The 16,326-nt window shown below is 31.2% G+C and overlaps 1 non-coding gene across 1 annotated transcript; it reads left to right on the top strand.

The window, feature by feature from the left end:
- The first annotated feature begins 878 nt into the window (after positions 1–878).
- LOC118055501 (small nucleolar RNA R71) lies at positions 879–987 on the top strand. The gene has a single exon (XR_004688665.1). It is a non-coding gene; the product is annotated as a small nucleolar RNA R71 (small nucleolar RNA).
- The last annotated feature ends 15,339 nt before the right edge of the window (positions 988–16,326 follow it).

Raw genomic sequence — 16,326 nt, 5'->3', positions numbered from 1 at the left:
TGGGTTTTTCAATAACCTTACCACTATGAAGAGTGATGACTGATTTGACTTGATCCATGTGTTGGCTTCCAGAACTACTCGCATTTGCATTGTATTGCCCCTTTAGATTTTGCTGTGGTTAAGGTGGAAACTTACCTTTCTCTTGAAAACTGAGAGCAGATGTGAATTTTGCAAGAGCATCTTTAAAATTTGTCATGCTTTGAGCAAGTTGAGTGTTGATTGTCTCTTGCTTTTCAATGAATACATGCAATGTTTCCTCAAGATTTCTTCTTGGAGTTGCAGCATAAGGAGGTGCATATCCATGAGAATTTTGAAAATTATGGTGTGCTTGAAATGGTGGCTGTGAAGTTTGTGCATTATTGTTATCACTCTTCCAACTGAAATTTGGGTGATTTCTCCAACCAGGATTGTATGTTTGCGAGCATGGGTTATGATTGGGCCTTTGGAAACTGTTTAAAGTATGGGCTTGTTCATTGAGGCATTGCTTGAAAGAAGGCAAAGTTGGACAGTCATTGGTTGCATGTTCATTTGTTTTATAGATTTGACACACAATGTCTTGAACATATTTTAATTGACGAATCTTTTTCAATTCTAGTGCCTCGACTTTTCTAGCTAAAGATGCAAACTTGGCTTGGAGGTCATGATCTTCCCTAAGGTTATACATACCTCCACTAGATGTATGAGGTTGGGTTTAACTTGGTGCCTCATAAGTGCCTATAGTGTCCTAATTTTGTGCATTTTCAGCTAGCAAGTCTAGGTACTCCATTGCTTCATTAGGGTCTTTATCTTCAAAAGTTGCATTGCACATCAATTCAACCATTTGCTTATCCTTAGGTGTTAATCCTTCATAAAATTGTGAAACCAATCTTCATGTTTCAAAACCATGATGAGGGCAAGTATTAAGCAAGTCTCGATACCTATCCCAACATTGGTAAAATGTTTCACCTGGTTTTTGAGTGAAAGTAGTGATTTGTCTTTTGAAAGAGTTGGTTATGTGAGATGGAAAAAACTTCTTTAAAAATTGTTGTTGCATTTCATCCCAAGCATGAATGGATCCTAACCTAAGATTTTGTAGCCATGTTTTAGCTTTATCTTTTAATGAAAAAGGAAAAAGCTTTAATCTAATGGTATTCATGCTACAATTTAAGTCATTATAGGTGTTACAAACTTCTTTAAATTCTCTCAAATGCAAGTATGGATTTTCTAAATCCAAGCCATGAAAAGAAGGTAAAAGTTGAATAATGCCTGGCTTAAAATTAAAATGAGATGCATCAGGAGGGAAAACTATGCATGAGGGTGCACTTGTTCTTGTGGGATTCATGTGGTCTCTAAGTGTCCTAACACAGTTATTCTCATTATTCTCATTATAAAGTGACTGGTTATCTTCTTCGGCCATATTTTCTGAAAATAATGAGGATACCCTACAAAGTCTACCACTTAATGTACGTGACCAAACACTCATGCACGTGTAGAAAGAGAATAAAAGGAAGAAGAAAACAAAAGAAAAAGAAACAAAATAAAAGAAACAAAGTTAGATACAAGAAAAGTGAAAAGAGAAAACAAAATAAATACTATAATTTGTACAAGAATTTACCTCCCCGGCAACGACGCCAAAAACTTGACACGACCAAAAGATTGATGTCTTCTCCCAAGTGCAGGAGTGTCGAAGTAATAAATAACCCAGCAAGACCGAGGTCGAACCACATAGAGGTTAATTGTATAAATTATAAATAACAACAACAACAATAACAACAACAACAATAACAACAACAACAATAACAACAATAATAACAATAATAGCAATAATAGTAATAGTAATAGTAATAGTAATAGTAATAGTAATAATAATACTCAGTACGTGGCGTTGTTATACCTGAGAATGATCTAAAAGATCGGGTCACAGGTTTCCAGCCTATTTACTGAGTTTATGAAAAGATCAAAGAGATATATTATATAATATAAACAGAATGTAAATAATAATAATTATACCTGAGAATGTAAATAGTAATAATAATAATAGTAATAGTAATAATATATAATAGTAATAATAATAATAATAATAATAATAATAATAATAATAATAATAAAAAAAGATGAAGAAATTAATGAGAACTTTGAGATGAAAGATTAATGTAAGGATTAAACAATGATAAAAACAAATGTCAAGGTTAGAGGATCCACTAATGGTATTTCAAACAAGTATAGTATAAACTCTTATTATTCAATTGGAAACCACACACAAAGGAGGTTCCAATCGGATGATTTCTCATTAATAGCTCATTATAAATTATTAACATGATCATATTAATTATCTTATTTACATAACACCAAATATTTAAATATTGTCAGGAATTCATGATGCTAACTTATGTTGACAGCAAATCAAGTTCCTTTCATAGCTCAGGTGTAGGTAATACCATACGGTTAAGCTGTGAGAGTGCCAAACATTTGTTGTACCAAGTGTTATACAACACAAATCTAGATTAACCATTTAACAAGCAAGTTATTAAGAATTAATAAGATAAAAAGATATGAAATGTTAATATTAAACATTAAGGTCCATATTGAGTTTACACCATACTTATTCTTACACCATTAGTGTTACCTTTTCACCTTGACATAATAAACTTAGCTAAACATAATGAAGAAGAGAAACATAAATAGACAAAACAAGAACATAAATAAGATACAAGTTAACTAAGGAAAGGAAAGGAAATGAAAAACATAAACAAGATATTAATGAAAGCAAAACTTAAGAATTACAAAAAAAATATAAAGAGAGAAATAAAGAGCATGAACTTGATATGAACAACCAAGCTCCCAAATACATGGCAAATACCTCCTTTTATAGGCCAAAATTCAGAATTATTGATTTGATGAATAATTATTGAGTGGGTGGTCAATTTTTGACTTGGTGAAAATCCTTATCTTTTTGTCTGAATAAAACAAAAATGCTACCATCCGAACTGGGTCCACTAGAAAACATGAAAGTTGTAGGAAATTGACTCAGCTTTCCAGAAAAAAAAAATGGAGGTCATTTGGACTTCTAGAACTCCAGATATGGGCCAAACACCGAACAGTGTTCCAGTTTAGACTGCACCAACATCTCTTTTCTAAGTTTCATCCTCTCTTTATCTTCACAAATTTCAGTAGTTGAATTCAACAATCAATCCTTTGATTTATGTGATAGGCCTTGATAAATATGCACTTTTAGTTAAGGAGTTATCAATCAATCCTTTGATTTATGTGATAGGCCTGCATTTAAGATGAACATTTACCATATATTAGGGCATTTTATAGTATTAGACTTGTTATTGTAAAACATGCTTTAGTTAAGGAGTTATTGATACTTTAAGTGCAAAATGATGATATAAAACCTTGATAAATATGCACTTTTAAGTACTAATCACGTACAAATAAAAACTTTTATGTATACTTGTAATCAAATAAATAAAAAACTATGTGTGCGAGGAAATAAATAAAAAAGATTATCCTAAGCTCTTATAAGGGTCCTAGGAATAACCTTATGACCCAACATGAGGTCTATAACGACCATTGACTATATGTTTGGATCTGACATGATTCTAAACCCAAGAATTTTGGGTCTAGGATCTTTCTAGACCCAATGCTCTTGGGCTCAGTACACAACCTAGCCCAAGGGAGTTGAATCTAGCATTTTATCAGACTCATATATGTTTGGTATCAGCGTGTAGTGGAGCCCAAAGGATTTGAGTCTAGCGTCTTGTCAGGCTCACATGTGTTTGAGCTTAGCGTGTAGCCGAGTCCAAGGGATTTGGGTATGGCGTCTTGCCAAACTCATATGTGTTTGGACTTGAAACGTAATCAATCTCAAAGGAGTTAGGCCTGACATCGTGCCATCCCTATTAGTTTTATTTAATTATCAAATTAAAAATTACACTTCTTTTCGTCTTAAAACTCATTTGAGATATTTAGACTTATTTTTAAACTTATTGATAGATGTCCCTACATTATTAATGAAGGATTGAACCATTCAATGGTGTAATTCAACTACTAGTAGATATGACTAGTTATGTAACCCATGCTCCATTGCGAGTCAAATATTTTTTTTTTATAAAAATAATACTATATAGAGGATTTCTCAAGGCATTTCTGTAGTTTAAAAAATTGACGTACAAAAAAAAACTTTTATGTATACATGTAATCAAATAAATGAAGAATTATGTGTGCGAGGAAATAAATAAAAAAATTATCCTAAGCTCTTATAAGGGTCCTAGGAATAGCCTTGTTGTAACCCATTTTTGGGTTCCCACAAAAAAAATAAGAAAATAAAAAAAAAATATATCAAAAAATATTCGGAAGAAATCCAAAAATTAATAGGAGCAAGAAAAGGATGCTGGAATGCTGAAAAAAGGTCAAAATTGGATGAGGAGGTTACAAAATACAAAAGGTTGAAATTTGATAGTATATTTTTGATTGATGAGAGGCTTGTTGACAAAGAAAATTCAAGTTGAGGAAGAAAAGTCTAAAATCAGATGTTTATGAACTCAATTAAATTTTATCTAAGGTTTAATTGAATTTATGGAAGGTTTGATTACAAGAAAAATTGATTTTTAAGTTAATTTAGGCTTTTCTTTGAAGAAATTAAAGTTTTGGGATCAAATTATAATTTTGAAGAGTTGATTTGGTCAAATCAGGGGCTTAATTGCATAATTATTAAAATTTGATTGCCAATTAAGGACTTAATTGAAACAATCCGAAACCAAGATCCAAACTAGAAAAGGTGCTAAAATCAAAGGATTCAATTACAACTTTTCCAGGGGGGCTTGATTACAAAATTGTAAAAATATCCAAGGATCAAATCAAAAATATCATTTTAAAATTGAAAATGGCACCATTTCATTAAGAATTACTGCACATTGTTCACTGTCTCCTTCAAGCAACAATTTCTACAGTAAAAGGCAGTAAAGATAGTAGTGGTGGAGTTGCTTCAAATAGGGGAGCATGTCTCATGCCAACTGTTACCAACTTACCATTACTTCAGCAATAACGTTCCTGGGAAACGCATGCATTTTGTGGCTATAAAAGCCAGAGAACGAACCGAGGAGGAAAGAACGAGACAACAAGGAAAAAAACAGAGAGAGGACATTGTAAGAAATATGTTTTCTCTTACTTTCTATTTTAAAATAAGAAATTTACAACTATACCAAAAACAAGATAATTTTTTCATTTTTTAATTAAATATGTTTCAATCACTTTTTTCCTTATCCAATCGTGATTCCTATACTGATCAGCACCGATATACCATACCAAAATGAAGAGTTCAAATTTCTAATCCAGCTTGCAGTGAAGTAAAATAAATGCCATAGGATATCTTCCCAAATTGGCTGCTTTTCCTTAAATATCAAGATGTTCCTAGCATTCCATATAGTCCACACAATGCTAAACATAAAGCCCCCCCAAACAGATCTTTCAAACTTACAATGTTTTTCCTGCAGAAGACATAGTCATTGACATTGAAGGTCGTCAAGGGTATATGGGATTACCCAGCTCAGACCTTTCTAAGCTATAATTTTATTCCATAGTTTCTAGACCACTAGGCAATGCATGAAGATGTGGGAGACAATTTCTGAATGATGCTCACAGAAAGGGCAACGGTCATCTTGAGGGCTCAGGATGTGCGTCTTCACCAGGAAAGGCTCTTGTGTATAGGCCTTCATTTAAGGCCAGTCATAAAGTCAATTTTTTGCAATGTTTTAATGAAAACCGAGTATTTTCATACATGACCTATATCTTTACAATATAAAAATACAAACCAACATTAAGCAAAATTGATAAAAACAATATGCGGGAAAATCACAAAATTTTTTAAAAGGATTTTTTTTAATTTTTTTGAACTAGGCCAGACCCGACCCAACAATTTAGGTCTGGATCGGCGCTGCCTAGCCCAGTGAGTAATGGAGATGCTCTCAAGTGTTCACATGCAACATGAACAATGGAGCCAGCGTAGACGAAGAAGAAGAAAGAAGCTGACCTGGTGGTGTTGGCGGCTCTCGATGGTGTTGCTGTGGTGGTAGACGGTGGTTGTTACGGGTTTCTATTTTTTTTTCTTCTTCCTTGCTACTTTTAGTTTTCTCAACTCCTTCCTTCTATTTTCTATTCTTCTTTTTTGGTTCTCTAGCGGTGGTGGTGCTGGTGGATCACGAGGATGCTAGTGGCGGTACTTGGTTGTGTTGTTGTGGTTGTAGACGGTGGTGAAGTTTTTGGCAGCTGAAGGCCGTGATGGAGAAAGAGAGAGAGAGAGAGGAGAGAGGTTCGGCTGGCATCAAAGATGAGGGGGGAGACTGGTTTTCTTTTTTCTTCCAATTTTGGACCAAATTCTCTCCACCTCTAGAGCATGAAAATAAAATCTATTTATAGGTGGTGGAAGAGGGACACTATCTCTTCTGGTGCCAAATATCGACCCTTGGTTCTACCCGAAAGCATCCCAACCATTGGATCAAAGTAGCAATGATGAACTGTTAGTTTTGCGGAGGAAAATTGGTTGGGTGGGTTGGCCACTTTGGGTCGGTGTCGCTGCCTCTGAAGCCTCAATCAACCTGAATGGTTTATACTAGCGTGTAGTCAGGTGTTAGGGTATCATTTTCGTGCAAGTTTCATCTAATTTGGGGAAGAAACGAGGCATCAAATGCCTTGGGAAGGAGGTCCATCAGGTAGGCTCTTTGAAGAAGAAGATGAACAATATTTTTCTGACAATTACGCTTTAGTCCTTTAATTTGCGATTTATCTCTAATTACACCCATGACTGGCCTTAAACTTTCAATTTTATTCAATTTCAACCCTGACAAACTTCAATTCAAACCCTAGAATTCAACGTCTGTTTCCATTTTGGTCTTTGGTTTTGAATTGATTTAATCAAGTCCTCAATTGGCCACTAAAATTCAATATTTATGCAATTAAGCTGCTGATTTTACCATATCAACTCTTAAAAATTGTAAATTGACCCATGAACTTTAATTTCTTCCAATTAAAACCCAAACTGACTTAAAAATCAATTTTTCTTGCAATCAAACCCTCTGTAAATTCAATTAAATCTCTAATAAAATTTAATTGAGTCTATAAATAATTGTTTTTGGACTTTTTTTCTTCAAATTAAATTTTCTTTGTTAACAGGGTTCTTCATTTGTAAAAAATATATTGTCAAATTTTAATCTTTGTATTTTTGAACCTTCTCAATCAATTTCTAGCTATTTTTTGGGCACTCCAGCATCCTCTTCTCACTTTTACAATTTTTATTTGGATTTTTTTTGTTTTTAGTTTGAATATATTTTTTGATTTTTGAAAGAGAAAAAGTGAATTGGGGAATAACTCAAAACTTATGAGTTTCATTATCAATTATCAACCTCCATACAAATTTATACATATAAATTTACAGAAATAACAACTCAGCAATAGTATTGATAAAAATTAAAACAGACCCATTAAACAAGTTATTAATTATTTTATCACAACACATCTAATTCGGTAATTCAACAAAATTTCAACAATTTACAAACAAATACAATTTTAAAAAATCTAAAACAAACCATAACAAGTACAAAATTATATATTCATACTACAAGTTTGTTTGAGAAATAACAATAAAACATGTACATACACTAACAAAATACATATACTAAAAATAATAATAATAAATTGACATTTAAATGTTAAAAAAAAAAAATTTACTTACAAAAAATGATAAAATTCACAATAAATTAGAACACGGATGATGTGATCACAAAAGTTAAAGAAAGATGACTTATGTTGAGAAGAGGGGGATATTTTCAGGGGGTTGGTTATTTGTAGTTTGGAAGGAGAGAGTTGGAATGGGGAAAACAAAAAAAAAAATAAGGAAGAAGAAAGTCAGCACAGTGGTGACATATTAACTGTTACTGATATAATTACCGACGGACTGCTTCTATCAGTAATATAGGTCATATAAGAATGAAGTGTCATTGGAGAATTTGGTTTTTGGCAAGTGATGGAAAAGCGGTAAAACATAAGGACTTGTTAGTTTGAAGATTGTACTGAAATCACAATCATAGTTTAAGGATTAATTTGTAGTTTGACCCGATATTAAAACTCACTACTCTTAATTTTCCCAATCAAAGTCTTTCTCCAAAAATAAATGTGAATTCAAGAACACAACTTGCTGAATTATTTAAGTCCTGGACCGACAAAGTCGGGACTATTTCATCAATTATTAATTTGTAAGACAAAATCTTTCACATTTGTATCATGATAGAATTCGAAATATTATATATGGAGTGAAATTATTACAGGAGCCCACAAGCATTCCACTAGCCATTCTAAAATTTTTCAACCAGTAATTGGATAAGTATTACAGCGATGGTGGGACAACTGAAATATGTTTTCTCTTACTTTCTATTTATGTTTCAATCACTTTTTAAGCGTTTAGTTTCCATGGTGACATACACGTGCATACATATATAAACACACACACATACATCACTACAAGAATTTTGATATTTACTGATAAATTTTTTTTCCGGTATTTATACCATCATTCTTTTGGTAATTTACAGAAATTACAACTCCGTAATAATATTGATAAAAATTAAAACAGACCCGTTAAATAAGATATTATTTATTTCATCACAATACATCTAATTCGGTAATTAAACAAAGTTTCAACAATTTACAAACAAATACAATTTTACAAAATCTAAAACAAACCATAACAAGTACAAAATTATATATTCATAATACAAGTTTGTTTGAGAAATAACAATAAAATATGTATATACACTAACAAAATACATATACTAAAAAAAAATTGATAATTAAATGTTAAAATAAAAAAGAATTTACTTACAAAAAATGATAAAATCAACAATAAATTAGAACATGGTTTTTGACAAGTGATGGAAAAGCAGTAAAACATAAGGACTTGTTAGTTTGGAGATTGTACTGAAATCACAATCATAGTTTGAGGACTAATTTGTAGTTTGACCCGATATTAAAACTCACTACTCTTAATTTTCCCAATCAAAGTCTTTCTCCAAAAATAAATGTGAATTCAAGAACACAACTTGCTGAATTATTTAAGTCCTGGACCGACAAAGTCGGGACTATTTCATCAATTATTAATTTGTAAGACAAAATCTTTCACATTTGTATCATGATAGAATTCGAAATATTATATATGGAGTGAAATTATTACAGGAGCCCACAAGCATTCCACTAGCCATTCTAAAATTTTTCAACCAGTAATTGGATAAGTATTACAGCGATGGTGGGACAACTGAAATATGTTTTCTCTTACTTTCTATTTATGTTTCAATCACTTTTTAAGCGTTTAGTTTCCATGGTGACATACACGTGCATACATATATAAACACACACACATACATCACTACAAGAATTTTGATATTTACTGATAAATTTTTTTTTCGGTATTTATACCATCATTCTTTTGATAATTTACAGAAATTACAACTCCGTAATAATATTGATAAAAATTAAAACAGACCCGTTAAATAAGATATTATTTATTTCATCACAATACATCTAATTCGGTAATTAAACAAAGTTTCAACAATTTACAAACAAATACAATTTTACAAAATCTAAAACAAACCATAACAAATACAAAATTATATATTCATAATACAAGTTTGTTTGAGAAATAACAATAAAATATGTATATACACTAACAAAATACATATACTAAAAAAAAATTGATAATTAAATGTTAAAATAAAAAAGAATTTACTTACAAAAAATGATAAAATCAACAATAAATTAGAACATGGTTTTTGACAAGTGATGGAAAAGCGGTAAAACATAAGGACTTTTTAGTTTGAAGATTGTACTGAAATCACAATCATAGTTTGAGGACTAATTTGTAGTTTGACCTGATATTAAACCCCACTACTCATAATTTTCTCAATCAAAGTCTTTCTCCAAAAATAAATGTGAATTCAAGAACACAGCTTGCTGAATTATTTAAGTCCTAGACCGACAAAGTCCTGACTATTTCATCAAGATTAATTTGTACGACAAAATCTTTCACATTTGTATCATGATAAAATTCGAAATATTATATATGGAGTGAAATTATTACAGGAGCCCACAATCATTCCACTTGCCATTCTAAAATTTTTCAACCAGTAATTGGATAAGTATTACAGCGATGGTGGGACAAATGAAATATGTTTTCTCTTAGTTTCAATAATTTACAAATAAATATAATTTTATAAAATCTAAAACAAACCATATTAATTATAAAATTATATATTTATATTATAAGTTTATTTGAAAAATAACAATAAAATATATACATACACAAACAAAATACATATACTAAAAATAATAATAATAAAATTGACATTTAAATGCTAAAATTAAAAAAAAAAATTACTTATAAAAACTGATAAAATCTACAATAAATTAAAACATGGATAATATGACTACAAAAGTTAAAAAAAGATGATTTATGTTGAGAAGATGAGGATATTTTTAGGGGGATGGTTATTTGTAGTTTGGAAGGGGAGAGTTGGAATGGAAAAAAAAAAAAAAAAGAAATAAGAGAGAAGAAGATCAGCAAAGTGATGATATATTAATTATTACCAATGTAATCATTGATGGCTTTTGTCAGTAATATAGATCACATAAGAATGAAGTGTCATTGGAGAACTTGGTTTTTGGCTAGTGATGGAAAAGCTGTAAAACATAAGGACTTGTTAGTTTGAAGATTGTATTGAAATCACAATCATAGTTTGAGGACTAATTTGTAGTTTGACCTGATATTAAACCTCACTACTCTTAATTTTCCCAATCATAGTCTTTCTCCAAAAATAAATGTGAATTCAAGAACACAACTTGCTTAATTATTTAAGTCCTGGACCGACAAAGTCGGGACTATTTCATCAAATATTAATTTGTAAGACAAAATCTTTCACATTTGTATCATGACAGAATTCGAAATATTATATATGGAGTGAAATTATTACAGGAGCCCACAAGCATTCCACTTGCCATTCTAAAATTTTTCAACCAATAATTGGATAAGTATTACAGCGATGGTGGGACAAATGAAATATGTTTTCTCTTACTTTCTATTTATGTTTCAATCACTTTTTAAGCCTTTATTTTCCATGGTGACATACACGTGTGTATATATATATATATATATATATATATATATATATATATATATATATATATATATATAAACACACACACATCACTACAAGAATTTTGATATTTGCCGATAAAATTTTTTGTCGGTATTTGTACCATCATTTTTTTTTTGATAATTTACAGAAATTACAACTCCATAATAATATTGATAAAAATTAAAACAGACCTGTTAAACAAGCTATTAATTATTTTATCACAACACATCTAATTTGGAAATTCAATAAAGTTTCAACAATTTACAAACAAATATAATTTTACAAAATCTAAAACAAACCATAACAAGTACAAAATTATATATTCATACTACAAGTTTGTTTGAGAAATAATAATAAAACATTTACATACACTAACAAAATACATATACTAAAAATAATAATAATAAAATTGACATTTAAATGTTAAAATTAAAAAAAGATAAATTTATTTACAAAAAATGATAAAATCTACAATAAATTAGAACACGGATGATGTGACCACAGAAGTTAAAGAAAGATGACTTATGTTGAGAAGAGAGGGATATTTTTAGGGGGGTGGTTATTTGTAGTTTGGAAGGGGAGAGTTGCAATTAAGAAGAAGAAGGAGAAATATGAGAGAAGAAGGTCAAAAGAGTGATGTTATATTAATTGTTACCGATGTAATCACCGACAGATTGCTTCTGTCAGTAATATAGATGACATAAGAATGAAGTGTCATTGGAGAACTTGGTTTTTGGCAAGTGATGGAAAAGCGGTAAAACATAAGGACTTGTTAGTTTGAAGATTGTATTGAAATCACAATCATAGTTTAAGGACTAATTTGTAGTTTGACCTGATATTAAACCTCACTACTCTTAACTTTCCCAATCAAAGTCTTTCTCCAAAAATAAATGTGAATTCAAGAACACAACTTGCTGAATTATTTAAGTCCTGGACCGACAAAGTCGGGACTATTTCATCAAAGATTAATTTGTAAGACAAAATCTTTCACATTTGTATCATGCTAGAATTCGAAATATTATATATGGAGTGAAATTATTACAGGATTGGATAAGTATTACAGCGATGGTGGGACAAATGAAATATGTTTTTTCTTACTTTCTATTTATGTTTCAATCACTTTTTAAGCCTTTATTTTCCATGGTGACATACACGTGCATATATATATATATATATATTATATATATATATATATATATATATATATATAAACACACACACATAACTACAAGAATTTTTATATTTACTGATGAAATTTTTTATCGGTATTTATACCATCATTTTTTAGTAATTAATTTACCGACAGGATTACAGATAAAAAATACTTTATCGGTAAATCTTTTGTCAGTAATTTTTTGTTTATCGGTAAGTCCGTCAGTAACAAAAAAAATAAAATAATTACAGATGGATTTATTGATGGGAAAAGTGCGCTAAAAATTTTTACTTGCTTCATTCTGTAGGCATTTCTCCCCGGAAGCTTGTCATATAACCAACAAGAATACTGTATATGTAATTCTGTTGGTGAATATTTTATTTTTTTTTAAAATCTACTATACAAAACTAGTAAATAAATGAATAATTAAAATCTTTTTAAAAATCATTTAAATAAATCAACTAAAAATTGATCTCATATGAAAACAAAATCCTACAACAACATTCATACAATAATTAAGAAAACAAATATAATGAAATAAACACAAAAGGAAGTAAAAAGAAAAATCTTACCTTAATGTAGTTGTGAGTGAAGTTGAGAAGAGAAAAAAACAAATTCATCAAGTATATTAATTAAAAAAATTGAGAAAAGAAAAGAAGAAAAGAGGAGAAGACATACCTAAGTATGGAGGAGAAGAGAAAGAGTTAAGGAAAGAAGAGAAGAGAAAAAAAGAAATGGATGTTGATGTTTTTTACATAAGGGAAAGAAGAAGAAGAAGAGGCTCGTCTGTTGTGAAATGAGGGATTTTAAATTTTTTATTGGAGCATTTTACCAATAGTTTTATCAATGGATAATTAAATATTAATATTGTTAATCATTTCGTTGGTGATTTCGTTGTAAACATTTAATTTAAATTTTCAATTTAATCAAGAATGTTAAAAAACCACAAAATATCACGAATGAATTTTCAATTTGTCGGTGATTTTGTCTGTAATATTTAATTTAAATATTAAATTTAATCAAAAAGTTTTAGAAACCTGCGAAATAACAATAAGGACTTTTCAATCCGTATGTGATTTTGTTTGTAAAGAGCAGTAATTAATAGTGCAATTAAGAAGTGAACAATTTTAGAGTTCTTTATAAAATACCGATGGAATTTTTCGTTGGTAATTGAGATGATAGACAGTGTTAGAGAGAAGTGAACATTTTACCAACGAGTTTATGGACAGATTTTATCAATGGTATTAATACCGTCAGTAATTCTATTAGTATAAATTCTGTTTATGGTTGGATATTATTGTAGATTTTGGCTTTGTTTGAATTCCTTTTTTTCTTCATTATAATTTGTTCGGTAGATATTGAGAGAATATTTTTCGTCGGTAAAATTCATTGTAATTTACTAACGGAAACATTTCATCAGTATTTTCGTTTGTATTTATTAATTTTCTATTAGTCAATACAAATATTCATAATTAAAATATATAATTCCATATCATCACTATTAGATTAAATTTTTAATAATTAGTTAAAAACTTTGATAGAAAACGAAAAACTTTTTTGATAAAAAGTCCAATTATAATCAATCAGTAAAAAGGCATATAAAAAAACTTTGAGATATGCGGTCTTGGGTCGCAATGAACGAAGGACCATGGGATGCTAATGAGAGGCAGAGCAAGATGGAGAACCTGAACCTGTAAGCTGTTGAAGAGGATAAGAAGAGAGATCAACAATGAGTTGTAAATTGGCTGGAGAACTCGACTGAGGTGTGGAGCTCGTAGTGGGAGAGCGTGGAGAATCTGCAGCAGAACTAAGATTTCAACAAGCTACCGAAGAGGCTAGCAAGCTGCTTGGCCTTCAATATTTTTAGGAAGGTCTCCTTCCAATATGTTGAAACTAAGATTTCAACAAGGAAAAAACTTTGAGATAACTATCATGAAATCCAAGTATGAAGAGCATGGCTCATATTATCCCAAACATTCAATGAGAAATTTTTTTCGTAAAAGTATAATAGTCAAAGAATTAAGAGATATGAAAACATGATATTACAAAATTTTCAGGCTAATTTGGCCCAGACATATTGCAGTTCCTCAGCATCCTGCAACATGATAAATACTTTGAGGATACAACTCTTATAGAGTTCATCTGGATGATCAATTTGGAGCATACCTTTGACCATCTTTTTGCTTACGAGCATCTTCAAACTTGTAAAATTTAGATGTCCAAGCCTTAAGTGCTAGAGCTGCTTTCCATTATTAGTGATAACACTCAAACATTTTATTGCATCATATTGGATGTTTAGAGAAAACATGATATTCATGGACATCTCCATGTCACATGTGTGCGGCGTCGCGGCGATCGCCCACCACCTCTCATCATCAAGGTGTGGTATGTATCTATCTATTCTGGAAAAAATATGGTGAGACAATGAATTCTTTGTCTCTTAGCGGTGAAAAATAGAATGGGAGTCGCTACCTAGTATTTTGGTCACTAGGAATCCTAACTGGTTTCAAAGATTAGGTACGGAGACTAGTTGCGTAAAGGGAATGTATTAGCACCCCAAATACGCCTTACCTAAGGTAAGTTGCATTGTTTTTTTTTTTTTTTTGTCTAATAAAAAATCTAACACCTTATCATGTTGGTCTATTTAGGGTTCAAGAAAAGCCCTCTTCAGTAAGGAGGTTCTTATCTTATGCGGTAAAAAACTAACCAGTCTAATGTCTATAAGAGAACTACCGTTTTAAAATCAGGAATACGTTTTACGTATAAATTTGTAATCCTAGACATTAAAACAAAACAAAATATTTTTTATGATTTTTTGAAATATTGGCCAAGTTCTCATGACTTTAATAAACTAGTTATTAAAGCCAAAATGCATGATATATATATATATATATATTGAAGTTTTCTTTGTTGTATAAAAATGCAATATGATTTTTTAGGCTTTGAGAGATTTGGCCATATGCACAAAAAATAATTGTTTTTTTTGGTATTTTGAAAATTTTGACAAAAACCGAGTATTTTAATTATTGGATTTTGTATTTTTAGCAACAATAAAAATACTGCTTGATATTAATCAAAATAAAAATATGCGGGAAAACTATAAAATTCCAAAAAGTATTTTTTTTGAAATTTTCTTTAAAACAAAACTGGGTCGGACCTGGCCCAACCATCTTGGGCTGGGCCTGACCCGACCCCTATATTGTGGTCTGGACTTAGCCTAGCCGTGTGGGCTGGGCTGATGTTCCAACCCATAACTAATAAAAGGGCTGGTTACTCTGCCGTGCACAGTAACCAGGTAAATATAATTAGCTAGTTAGTGTGCATAGCATAGTAACTAGCTAATTAATCTTCATTTGCTACAGAATGTGAATTGCTCACGTTCTGCATGCAAATGAAGATGAAGCTAAAAACGACAGGGGAGGGGAGAAAGTTACCTGGAGCGGGAAAGCGCGGTTGTGGGTGTCAACGGTGGTCGAACATGGCAGCGACAGCGACGGTGTTTTCCCTTCTCCTCTCCTGTCTCCTCTGTTTCTCTTCTCAGCCACCCTCTCCTCTGCCTTTTTTTTTTTTTTTTTCCCATTGTCTGCTCTTCTTCTCCTCTGTCTTTTCATGGTTGTCAGCGGCGGTTGGAGATGGCAGTGTCAGCAGCGATCAGGTGGTGTGCTGTGGTGGTGGAGAGGAAGCACAGTGGCAGCTACGGTTGTTCTTCTTCTCCGCAGCACAACGACACCAACGTCTATCTTCTTTTCCTCTCGTTGGTTTGCTATTCCTACTTTCCCTTCCCTGCACCTTTCTCCTCTATTGGTCTCAATTTTCCCCGCCAACTTTCAGCTATTTATTTTTCTTGTTCCTTTCCTCCCTATGTTCTCTTGTGCTTCTTTTTCGTTTTTTTTTTTGTTGATGTTTTAGTTTGCTGGCAGCGGCGTTGGTTTCTCTCTAAACCTTTCTTCCCTATCAATGTCTCCTTTGTTTTTTCTTCCCTCTAGTTTCTACTTTCAGTCCCTTTCTCTG

This window comes from Populus alba, chromosome 1 (genome assembly GCF_005239225.2).
Source record: "Populus alba chromosome 1, ASM523922v2, whole genome shotgun sequence".
In the NCBI taxonomy this organism is placed as follows: domain Eukaryota; kingdom Viridiplantae; phylum Streptophyta; class Magnoliopsida; order Malpighiales; family Salicaceae; genus Populus; species Populus alba.
The sequence above is the reverse complement of the archived record's forward strand: the minus strand, read 5'-3'. Positions and strand labels throughout refer to the sequence as shown.